Source organism: Lithobates pipiens, unplaced genomic scaffold (assembly GCF_037356315.1).
Source record: "Lithobates pipiens isolate NorthernLeopardFrog02 unplaced genomic scaffold, aLitPip1_a1.2 Scaffold_13, whole genome shotgun sequence".
Lineage (NCBI taxonomy): Eukaryota > Metazoa > Chordata > Amphibia > Anura > Ranidae > Lithobates > Lithobates pipiens.
The window spans coordinates 162,358,596-162,371,735 of NW_027507718.1; the positions used below are offsets into that span (position 1 = coordinate 162,358,596).

The 13,140-nt window shown below is 45.4% G+C and overlaps 1 protein-coding gene across 4 annotated transcripts in view; it reads right to left on the bottom strand.

Moving 5' to 3' along the window:
* Window positions 1-13,140, bottom strand: part of CHAF1A (chromatin assembly factor 1 subunit A) — a 623,099-nt gene that overhangs the window by 380,096 nt on the left and 229,863 nt on the right. The gene's annotated exons all lie outside the window — the stretch shown is intronic.

The window sequence follows — 13,140 nt, forward strand, 5'->3', positions numbered from 1 at the left end:
ACCAGCATTAGAAGCGCTAAAAATTCAAAGCCCTTGTGAGTTGACTCCCAACACCATACTTAAAGTCCTTATACCAAACCCAGATAATGTGACTGGCGAGAATAAGTAGTTCGGGAAACTCCTTGAAAAGTGATCCTCTCGTCACCACACCTCGTGCTGAACCACTCCCTTAGGATGTTAAACTCACCAAAAATCAAATGAGATAACACCTTAAATACAATTGTAACATTCTCCCATCAGCAGATCATGGTATGAACTACCTCCAAGGCTACAATTGAAATAACAAGGATGCGAATTCTGGCCAGTAACACCTCTTATTTCACTTTCAAAAACAAAATGATGCATTTTAGTACAATGTGAAAAAAATATATCAATCAGTATCAATCCCTGGTAAAAGCCAGCTTAGAAAAAAAAACACTTACACTTGAATATAGAGAAGTGAAAAAGGGAAAAAGAAAAAAGAAAAATGAGGCATTAAAAGCAGTAAATATAAATTAAGGGAGTTATATAAAGATGGAGTAGAGAGAGGAAAAAAAAAAGGAATATAGACGCTTCCTTATATGAATGTAGCGAGTGAAGAAGGGCACAAAATCATCCTCCTGGAGCCCCTATCGGGAACCGACTGAGTATAAAGAGTCTCTAAGTTACTACTGAGAAGTGACCAGCTTTTTTTTATTAGAAATTAAAAAGAAAAAATTAAATATTAAATCTCACATTTATTGAAAATATTAGATTAAAATAGGAGGAATGAGGATCTCCCTCACAGTATTAACAGGATCCCCTAAAGAAGGGGGAAAAAAAATAAAAGTTAAGGGGGAAAAGAGAAAAGGTAAAGGGAGGGGGATGGACGATGGTAGAGAGGATATCTTAACCGAGATTTGCAAAATATCCTTAAGCTCCATTTAAGGGATATAAAAACATTTAGCCCACGAGTCCCATATGCTTTCAAACTTTATTACTGTATTATTCAGAATGCTAGTTCACTTTTCTTGAATCATAATCCAAGATCTTTCTTTAGGCTTTCAAGAAAGAGGGTTTATTTTTTCCCAAGCTTTGGCGATTGTGAGCTTTGCTCCTGAGAGAATAAACTGGATTCGTTTTTGTGTCGTTTTTGATAGGTGAGGTAAAGGAGCATTGAGGAGAGAGTTGTCGGTAGGGACCTGGATACCCGGCACCCAGTAACCTTAAATATCATGGAGAAGATTTTACTCCAAAAAGGGTGAATTCTAGGGCATTCCCACCAGATGTGGCTCATTGACCCCAGGAGTCTACACCCCCTAAAACATGTTGGATCCGCTGTAGGATAAATGGATTCTAAAGGGTGTTAAATACCATCAAGTTATAACTTTAATATTGGCTTCCATTAATGAGACATTCAAGATCCCTTTAAAGGATCCCGAGAATGCTTTGTGCCAAGTATTCATGTACCACCCAGAGTGGATTTCATTATCCCACGCTTCCATATAGGAAGATTTCTCCAAAGGATGAGTGAGGCTTGAATATATAACAGAAATACCTCCCCTCCCCTGTCTCCCAGCTTGTTCACACCATCTTTCATATTGTGTGCGTTGGGGTGGAAGTGGTTTTTCTTTACAAATCAGCTGCTATAATCGAGAAATTTGTTCAAAACGAGATCTTTCAGAATCAGGAAGATCTAGTGTTTTTATAGGCATATAGGCCCACCTGAGTGGAAGAACTGTGATATAGGGTACAGTCCCTTATCCATCCACCACTTGAATGCTTCTGAATCAAACCCAGGAGGAAAGTCTGGATTCCCAAACAAATTTGTAAGAGGTCGTCCAACAGATATAAGAGCTGGATGATTTCTAAAGGTATCCCATAGTGAAAGTGATTGAGCTAGGGAAGGGGCAAGTATAGGTGGTCTCTTTTTGGAAGGGCAACATAAAAGATAGTCAAGAGAGTTGTGGAACCGCCTGCTGTTCAATGTTGAGCCAATCTGGCTTTTCAAATTTGGAATATATGGCTTATAATTGGGCCAATCTAGCCGCAATAAAATATTTATGAAGGTTAGGCAGACCTAGGACCACCCTTATTCCTATGACGGAACAGCGTACTCTGAGGTATTCTATAATCCGAAGAAACCCAGATGTACTTGAGAATTTTATTCTGTAGTTTTTTCAGCTGGATTTTGATAAGTATTGAAAGAGATCTAAAAAAAAAAAAAAAAAAAAAAAAGTATAAAATCCTGGGGAGCAAAGTCATTTTAACTGAGTTTATCCTACCCAGCCAAGATAACAGATCGTTTTCCAACTTCTTGAATAGCGAGGGACAATTAAAAGAGTATAGGTTTTCAAAACGGGCTGTTAAAGATATACCCAAATATTTGATTGAGGTGTCATTCCATTCAAACTTAGATTGTTTAAGTAGGTCCACATCTGAGGGAGGAAGCGAGATATTAAAGTGGTTGTAAACCCTCCCCCACAACTTTGTCCCATGTAAATCAGCATAAAAAATGAACGCTGCTTGTAGAAACAGGTATCCTTACTTGCTTAGTATTGTTGTAATCCTTGTTCTGTAGAATGAAGTCCCTGAGCATGCCCAGATCTCCCCTGATTTACGGCACACTATGTGCTTATCTATCTCTTCTCAGGACTTCCTACGGCACACCACTGAACTCTGCTAATTACTCAGAGCTTCCTCCTACACACCATGTGACCTCACATACAGTCTAAACTTGGCCATTACTGCAGTCTTATCAGCTGAAGCTGACAAGTCTGACAAAGGGAAACAGACATCAGCACAAGTAAATACTATGAAATAAACAAGTAAGCTATGAACAGGGAAGCAGGGTTGCCATAGAAACGTTGGTTTGAGAAGGAGGCTTGGTTAACAGTACAGGAAGTGCTCAATGTAAGGGCGGAAATGCACTCCACTGTGGACTCAGAAAATAATACTTAAGATGGCGCTGTCTAACCGCTGGAAACTATTTTTTTTTTTTTTTTTTTTTTTAAGTTTCTTTAAACAGTAAGTAATATGTGATTTGGGCTGGATTACAGTGGATAGTCTGATAATTACTTATTATAATGGACTAAATGAAGAGAAGCATCAGAGTGGGAGAGTTTCCTTCCTCTTTAAGGGCTTGCGATTTATTAGTTTAATTTAAGGCCAGAAATCTTAGAGAAATTGTGAAGGACTGTCAGGGCTGGCTTAGCCCTTCCTCCTCTGGGCTGGCAGCTCAGCTGTTGGCTAATTGCCAGCTCCCGTCTCTCTCCACTGTTACCAGCTGTTTCCGATGATGCTCGTCTGGCCAGCCTATTTTAACTCTCCAGCTCATTTCTCCATTGCCTTCACGTTTGGTCACATCACTAGGAACCATCACCTTCTGTTGTTTAAAGACTGGCTTGCCAACATCCCTCCTGGCTTCCATCCTGCTTACAGTTGCTCTCCGTGGATCCCTGACGTCTGGACTGGCTGATTCCCGATCTGGCTTATGAACTTTGGACTGGCTGACTACCCGATCTGGCTACTGGACTCTGGCTTGCTTGACTACGCTTTTTTCCCTATTTATCTTTTTATTTTTATTAACCACTTGCTTACTGGGCACTTAAACACCCTTCCTGCCCAGACCAATTTTCAGCTTTCGGTGCTCTCACACTTTGAATGACAATTACTCAGTCATGCAACACTGTACTCAAATGAATTTTTTGTCCTTTTTTTCCCACAAATCGAGCTTTCTTTTGGTGGTATTTGATCACCTCTGGGGTTTTTATTTTTTGCGCTATAAATGAAAAAAAGACCGAAAATTTTGAAAAAAAAAACTAATTTTTCTTTGTTTCTGTGACAGAATTATGCAAATTATTAATTTTTCTTCATAAATTTTGGCCACAATTTATACTGCTACATATCTTTGGTAAAAATAACCCAAATTAGTGGATATTATTTGGTTTTTGTGAAAGTTAGAAAGTCTACAAGCTGTGGTGCGAATAGCACAAAATTGATCACATCTGATGTACTGGTGGCCTATCTCACTTCTTGTGACCCGAACAAGTCAGGAAAGTACAAATACCCCCCTAATGACCCCTTTTTGGAAAGTAGACATTCCAAGGTATTTAGTAAGAGGCATAGTGAGCTTTTTGATGTTGTCATTTTTTTCCCACAATTCTTTGCAAAATTAAGATTTTTCCTTTTTTTTCTCAACAAAATTGTCATTGTAATAGGTTATTTCTCTCATGTGGCATGTGTATACCACAAATGACACCCCCCAAAAAATTCTGCTACTCCTCCTGAGTATTACAATACCACATGTGTGGGACTTTTTCACAGCCTGGCCACATAGAGAGGCCTAACATGCAGGTAGCGCCATCATGTGTTCTAGGAACATAAATTACACATCTAACTTGCTGACTATTTATTACACTTTTGAAGCACCAGGACAATGACATGTGGCACTGAGGGGAGGATGGCACTGATACGTGGCACTGAGGGGAGGATGGCACTGATACGTGGCACTGAGGGGAGGATGGCACTGATACGTGGCACTGAGGGGAGGATGGCACTGATACGTGGCACTGAGGGGAGGATGGCACTGATACGTGGCACTGAGGGGAGGATGGCACTGATACGTGGCACTGAGGGGAGGATGGCACTGATACGTGGCACTGAGGGGAGGATGGCACTGATACGTGGCACTGAGGGGAGGATGGCACTGATACGTGGCACTGAGGGGAGGATGGCACTGATACGTGGCACTGAGGGGAGGATGGCACTGATACGTGGCACTGAGGGGAGGATGGCACTGATACGTGGCACTGAGGGGAGGATGGCACTGATACGTGGCACTGAGGGGAGGATGGCACTGATACGTGGCACTGAGGGGAGGATGGCACTGATACGTGGCACTGAGGGGAGGATGGCACTGATACGTGGCACTGAGGGGAGGATGGCACTGATACGTGGCACTGAGGGGAGGATGGCACTGATACGTGGCACTGAGGGGAGGATGGCACTGATACGTGGCACTGAGGGGAGGATGGCACTGATACGTGGCACTGGGGGGAGGATGGCACTGATACGTGGCACTGGGGGGAGGATGGCACTGATACGTGGCACTGGGGGGAGGATGGCACTGATACGTGGCACTGGGGGGAGGATGGCACTAACAGGTGGCACTGGGGGGAGGATGGCACTAACAGGTGGCACTGGGGGGAGGATGGCACTAACAGGTGGCACTGGGGGGAGGATGGCACTAACAGGTGGCACTGGGGGGAGGATGGCACTAACAGGTGGCACTGGGGGGAGGATGGCACTGGCAACAGGTGGCACTGGGGGGAGGATGGCACTGGCAACAGGTGGCACTGGGGGGAGGGTGGCACTGGCAACAGGTGGCACTGGGGGGAGGGTGGCACTGGCAACAGGTGGCACTGGGGGGAGGGTGGCACTGGCAACAGGTGGCACTGGGGGGAGGGTGGCACTGGCAACAGGTGGCACTAACAGGTGGCACTAACAGGTGGCACTAACAGGTGGCACTAACAGGTGGCACTAACAGGTGGCACTGGGGGAGGATGGCTTTTTTTTTCTTTTTTAACTCGAGGCAGAACGGCTGCCACTGCAGCCGTTCATCTCTCCCCTCTTAATCTGTCTGTGTGAGGAGGGAGAGCGGCGCTGAGAGATGATCTCATATGTTTACATATGAGATCATCTCCCATTGGACACGCCGATCACGCTGTAAACGGCCGCTGTGATTGGCCGTTTACAGCGATCTGTGTTAGCCTGACCCCGGGGGACACGGCGAACACAGAACTTCCGCGATGTGCGCCGCCGCGGGCACGCATCGCGGAAGTAAACATCAGGATGTCCAGGGACGACCACCTGGACGAACGCACCTGCACTACGGCCGTCATTCGGCTATAGGGCGGGCGCGAGGTGGTTAACAAACAAGTGTGATTAGATTGTACTTCTGTCTGTTTCATGGTTCCTGACAAGGATTTGGAATAAATTGGGAAGACAGATTAATGGAGATGTCACGAAAAGGACTAAATCATCTGCGAAGAGTCCACATTTATGATTTGGATTTCCGCAAGATAGCCCCTGAATATTCGGATTTTGACGGATGGCAAATTGCAAAGGTCTCTATGGTTATGGCAAAGATGAGAGGGGAGAGCAGGCATCCTTGCCTAGTACCTCGTGCTATAGCTATTGGTTTGGAGCAATGACCTTGAAGGCAAATCAGAGCCTTGGGAGTAGAATAAGGAGAATGAATAAGACTTTTAAAGCGCTTTCCGAAACCCCAACGATCTAGAAGGGTGAATATATAGGGCCAAGAGACCGTATCAAAGGCCGGTTGCAGGTCCAGTGACAGGAGAAGTCCCTGTTGTCTCTGTCCGCCTTCCCAGTTTGATTATTATATTGAAATTAAGTTAATAGCCCTTCTTATTTGATCTGGGCCTTGTCTTCCTGGGATGAAACCTATTTAATCTTTGTGAATATAATTAATGAAAAATAAATCGATTGGCTAGTATTTTTGTCATTATTTATAAGGGAAATAGGGCATTATTTACCTCCTCTGGATTTTTATCTGGTTTAGGGATGACCGTGATAAATGCAGTGTTTAGATGTGTTTCAAGAGGTTCTCCCTGTGCTTTTTCTCATTAAAGAATTTGGTCAAATAAGGTACCAAGATTTCTGCAAAGGCCTTATAATATGATAGAGAGACCATCAGGGCCTGGAGCAGAGCCTTTGAGTACCTTAATGACCTCCCTCACTTCCTCCTCTGAGAAGGGGGCTTCAAGTAGAAGTTTGTGATGGGCAGATAAAGCTGGGATGGGGAGGTCATCCAAGAATCCAGTGATCAATTTATTATCAGGATGAGAATGAGAATTGTACAGATCTGAGTAAAATTTATGAAAAGCATCTAGGATTTTGACAGAGTTAGCTGTAGAAGGATGGCCTGAAATCCTAATTTTATGCATTGAAATAAATTTGTGTCTGGGGGAGATCTGCAGCTAGATTTTGTTTGCCTGAGTGTAAAATTTATTAGCATTCCATATTAACACTTTTTCAGCATGAGTGGTCAGAGCAAAGTTAAGATCTAATCTAGCTCTGTCCAATAGCACTATATGAACTTTAGTGGGGTCTTGTTTATGATTTTGTCGCAGGGTCGTATATTCCTTGTCTAAATGCTCCAATTCAGACTAACAGTCCCGTTTGGTTTTTGACGAAATTTTAATGATTTTGCCTCGAATGAAAGTCTTATGAGCAACCCAAAGAATTTCAATTGAGACTTCATCATTATCATTTATAGAAAAGTATTCCCTGAGTTAAAAATTATAATTTTCTATTGAAACTGGATTTGAAAGAATGGACTCATTAAGTTTCCAACAACTTTGTTTCTTAACTAATGCATTAGAGCAGATAGATATTATTACTATTGAATGATCGAACACCTCTCATTTAATAGATGATATGATCAATATACATATTCTGTGCCGACACACCTCAAAACAGCCTACAGATCTGTAGAAAACACCTGCTGCTTGTTAATCACCGTTCATGCGGTTTCACTTGATCCTTACAGCAGCTGTACACCAGAGGAGTGTGAGGCAGCACAGTGCTGCTGTCTGTGTTCCCAACTCTTCAGGCCCAGTTTGGTGCAATTAGAATCCCCACTTTGAGGATTTTTTTTTTTTTATTGATCACCTAGCTGAAAGGCTGGACCAGAAGATATTTTCTGACAACAGACTGCGAGAGGAGTCATTCAGGTGGTTGTCTAGATAACCAAATGCCTTGGGTTCTGAGCAGAACTAGCAGAGGTGCTAAAACCTATGATATTCCTTTACTTTTAATGAGAATGGTAAACATGATAAATAGAGGGTGAATCTCCCTAATGGAGCATGGACAGTAGTAAAAACTGGCAAGCGTGATGTGGTGCAACCGGCACCTTTTACCATTTGATATGGTCCTGTCCTATCATTCAAGGCTATTGGGCACAGGTGGTTCGGTTAATAAAGGATCCAATGTGCTCTCCTTTAACCCCTTGCCCTAAGCAATAACTTCTGGGCCTCCTTTCCAATCTGGATAATGGCATACAGCTCCATATTTTAATGCAAGAGACTAACGAGAGAATGTGTGGTTTGGCTCAGGACTTCACCTCAGACAGTCCAGAATTGGGTGGCTGCTGTTAACCACCCACTGCCTTACAAAAATGTAAACATTCATAGAGGGTACCTGGCTAAATGTCATAAGATCTGGCACAGATTCAAACTTGCCTTTACATGTAGATTAAGACTCTGTAGCTATGCAAGTGAATATTTTTTGTGTATATTGCACTACCTGCTGCATATACTTAATTTGTACTACTATGAGTCACAAGTGATCAGTGGGTATTATCGCTGACCATCTATTTCGACTTTTAGACCAAGCCTTTTCTGGTACTTTTTGTTTACACTTAAAACTGAGTTTTGGACAGGATCTCCTTTTGCAAAACTCAAGTGTGGAATTGAGCATACGGTACCGCCTCGAAAGTGGCTACCATGAGACCCAGGACTCGCATGCAAAAATGGAGCGATGACCATCTGCAGCTTCACCAACAACCAACAACTTCATCGCAGCTTGAAGAGTCTGCAGCTTGTCCATAAGAGAAAGGCTCTCGCCTCTGGAGGAGTCCAGAAGCAAGCCCAGGTACTCCTGGCATTGAATCAGCACCAACATTGACTTCTGTAGGTTCAGTAGCCAGGGAGAGCTACAAATTGGTAGTGCTCGTCCCGGACTGCAAATCGAAGAAACCTCTGATGCTTGATGCATATGGGGACATGCAAGTATGCGTCCTTGATGTCCAGGGATGCCAGAAAATCCCTGATGGGAGTTCAGCGACCACTGAGTGAACAGATTCCATCCTGAACCTTTGTACTTTCACAAAGCTGTTGAGGGCCTTGAGATCAAGGACCGGATGGACCCCTTCTTTGGGACTACAGATTGGAGTAGAATCCCTGAAACCTTTCCAGCGTCGGTACAGGCACCATCACCCCACGCAGCAGCAGGTCCTATGCTGCCCCGAACAGGGCTTCCCGACGAGCCAAAGGAAGATGAAGATTGGCGAGAAAAAATAAATAAAAATCTGTTTGGTGGACAAGAAAGAAACTATCTTGTATCCTGATGCAACCAGTTCACAGACCCACTAATCGGAAAGTAGGGAGGTCCACCAAGCTGCAAATTCCCAAAGGCGACCCCTCAACCGAGAATTGGGCAGGGGCAAACCTTCATGTAGTACCAGATTTGCTCACATGCTTGTTCAGCTTGCAAAAACAGGGACGCTTTTGTCCCTCAGCAGGCCCCTTGCTGGACTGGAACGCTTACCTGCCAACCCGCGCGCACGAAAAATTTGCTTCTAAATTGAAAAGGAGGGCCCTTGCCTACGGCGTGGCTCCCTACCTTTCCTGAACTGCGGGAGCAACGTACTCTTACCCCCAGTAACATTCTTAATAATGTCATCAAGCGAGGCTCCAAATAGCCTCTCTCCTAGGAAGGGCAAGTCCGCCAGTGCTTTCTTAGATGCCTGGTCCTCAGACCAGCACTTCAGCCAAATCAGAAGATGTAGCACTATTGCCGATACTGAGGCTCTAGAGAGCAAGGGGAACGTATCCAGGGCCGCATCACAGACATACTTAAGGCCCTGCACCAACGGGTCCTCCAGCTCCACGCAGACCGGGAAGCCTGTTGCTTCTCCAACTCACGGAGCAACAATTTAGCCCATTCAGTAAGCGTCTGTGACAACAGGGACGTGGCTAACACTAGCCGCAATGCGGACCCGACCATCGTAAACATTGACCGAGAAACAACCTCTGCCCTCCTGTCGGCAGGGTCCTTGAAAGCAGGGGTCCCTTCCACCGGAATAGTGGTTCCCTTATTTAACCTGGATACCGAGGGGGGGGGGGGGTCAACAATCGGAGATGTCCATTTCCTCGGGAAACTCTCCTCAACAGGGGTAACGCACCGCCATGTGCTTTGGGACTGAAAAGGCCCACTGTGGTTTTCCCCACTCCTTGTAAATAAACTCAAAAATAAGTTGGGTAAGGAAACACCTTAGCCGTGCGGGCCGGCTTGTGGGACCTGAAAGGTATTGACACCTCTGTAGATGTCCCCGCCGTATCCTCCATCTTTAGGGTAGGATACAAGAGCCTTTTCCTGTGCTGACCCAGACACTGAGTAATTTGCACTGTCCGAACGGTCCTGGTCCGCATCCTCCAACATGTCAAAACAGGGGCCGCCTGCCACAGCGGGGCCCCCAAGTCTGAATGAGAGTTTTCCCTAGAAGACGGTGGGGGCAGGGGCATTTTTTTACCCTCTTGCGTCTGCACACCGCTTCCACCATCCAGGACCACTGACAGAGCGTCCATAGGCACCGCAGATGCAGGGTAATCAGCTGCTCTAACAGGGATGTCTGGGGAAGAAGCACCAGCTACTGACACCATGCCGACCCACACTCGCCTGTCACCACTTAAGGACCCAAGACAAGTCCCACAAAATGTCCACCCTCCTAGCTGTCACAAACTGAGGGGCCCCCTACAAGACTCGCCACCCTGACCCAGGTACTGCGCTGTGCTGCTGCTGTCTGCTCTCCCCTGCCTCATCCACAAAGTGTTCTGTGTAAAAAGCACGCTGTTCCAGAAAGAAACAAGCACCAAGCGCTAAAGGAAAATAGGTGGCACACACACCAAAAAACACCCTATCGTGGGAAGAGGACGAGAGGACCCCCAACACCAAACGCAGTCCCCCCGTGATGACCCCCGACCAGGTACGTGCACTGCTCCCCCATATGCCCAGTCACACAGCGCATGAGTAGGAAGGAAGGGACAGGGAGAGACGGGAGCATGAGAGACCCCCCTAGTCGACCTCCAAGGGACTGCCCAGCTGCTCCATCCTGCCGAGATGGGTGGAACCATACTTAACCCCTCCTGTACGCATTCCGCAGACAGACCCATCACCCGAGCAGTACGGGGTGGCTGTCAGCCACAGCACACTGCGACACCGACAGCAGTAGCCTGGTCATATGTGTGCCCCGAAGCATATAGCTCACTGGCCGCCCCTGGATCAGACGGGACACATCGCGGCTGACCCAGAGCGTAGCTAAGGTATGCTCACGCTCGATGGCCAGGAGTCTACCAGGATCTATATTATCCAGCCTGTCACCCAGCGCGGCTGTTGATTGTAGATCACAGCAATTAAAAATAAGAAAATTCCCAGGACCAATGGTCCCATCGGGAGCCAGGTCCTTCTCCACTAGGCAGAAAAAAAACTGGAGCTGCTGGATGCAGCATGAGGGGTTATAGCTAGTTGGACCACCCCCTGAGCAGTTACTGTGCAGTTTTGTTAACAGTTTCCCTTAAAAAGCAAAAATTAAAAAATAGCAAGGACCAGAGTCCCCGGCTGGCAACGTGGTCCTTACTCCTGACTAGGCAGAATAAAAACTGAAGGCCTATAGCAGAGAGGGGGTTGTATACCACCTAGGACTGCCCGTAGACGTAGCCAAGTCTTTTTCTGCCTAGTGTCCTAATCCTGTAGGAGGCAGTATAACTTATGGGTCTGAATGGAGCGCTGTGTGTCAATGAACGAAAGAGAAATCGTATTAACAACCCCCCCCCCCCAAATTTCAACTGTAAAATAAACCTTTGCTGTTCTGAGCCCCCTATAAGGCTGCTTTCACACTGATGTGCTGTGGTTTACTTGCACTGCACCTGCAATTTTCCAGGGTTAGCTGCACTTTGCCATAGATTTCTATAATATTATGCAATTGTGCTGCACTTTCTGAAAGCACACCAAAACTCCTGCATTCAGAAAGTGTCCTATACTATTATGCCCAATGTATTGCTTCACACTGATCTGAAGATCTACACTTTCCTTCTGCTGCCACCACTCTGGAGACCACCAGCCGGGATAAGAGATAGAGTGCAGTTGGTATCACGGCGCATGGGACAGGAGCCAGATCTACAGAGAAGGCATTGGCTTATGCGGCTCTTGCTCCTTACTACAGCTACAACTTTACAAGTAGTCCCTCCACATTGCACTCTGTTTGATGCTCTGGGATGGCAAGTCAGAAAGCCCAGGCCATAATCGACCAGTCACCTGGCCGTGATCAATTAGTGGATAGCAATCTATGGGTTACTGACCCTTGGTTTAAAGTGTTACATTTCAAGCTCCTCCATGGCACATGCATAGAAGGGCCAGCACCATGGGGCAGATTTAAAAGTGTACAAGCTCTGTACTTAACATGGCAAGTGCCACCACACACTGGGCAGAATGCAAAGGATAAGACACAAAACTTTGCTTTTGCCACCACATTGGGCACATCCCCAAAGGAGCTTTCAGGGACACTCCTCTGCCGCTAGCAGACTACAGCCTGCCTTGCATCTATACAACACCCTGTGGCTAACACCACAATGCACCACCTGCGCCAAGGTTAACACCCATACAGAATCCCAGGTTTGAAGAAACATTTCAGGCTTGGGCCACATTTCGAGTAAAGTGGAATCTGGGTTTGGTTTCCCAAGGCACAATCTAGGAGCAACCCGATTGCAAGCTGCAGAAGGCATTATAAGTCCAACCCAGGCAGCTTGCTTTTTTTGTCTGTGTCCAATTACCTGAAGGTAGCTGTATATAACCCAAGGACTGAATACATCTCCAGTCTTCTTATCGTATGATTTAAGTACTACAGCTTATAGCTTCAGCAGGACTTAAGAGTTTGTCAAAAATCAAGGTTTCTGTACAATTTTAAACTTTCTTAATCCTTTATCCCACTCAGATAAAAAAAAAAAAAAATACTTAAAAAGGGGTAACTACTTTCATGGAAAAAAAAAATAGCAAAGAAAAAATATAGCGTATACAATTGCGACAAGTCATATTGCAATTGAATGTTATTAAACATTACCTTTCCTTTTCAATCTACAGCCACTGTAAATTTCTGAGCATGCATTGCAATATGGCTACCGGAGTTGTTCTGTACACAGAGTGTGTACTGAATATACCCTAGAAACATAGCTTCCGGCTTGTTTGATTGGTTTACCAATTTTCCCATAAGTCTGCCTAAGAAACAGCTCCAATTTCAGGCATCCCCTGCAACAAAAATTTCCTTTTTGGCGAGATACTCTGTAGGAATACATCTAAAAAGGGATGCAGGTCCACAAGATT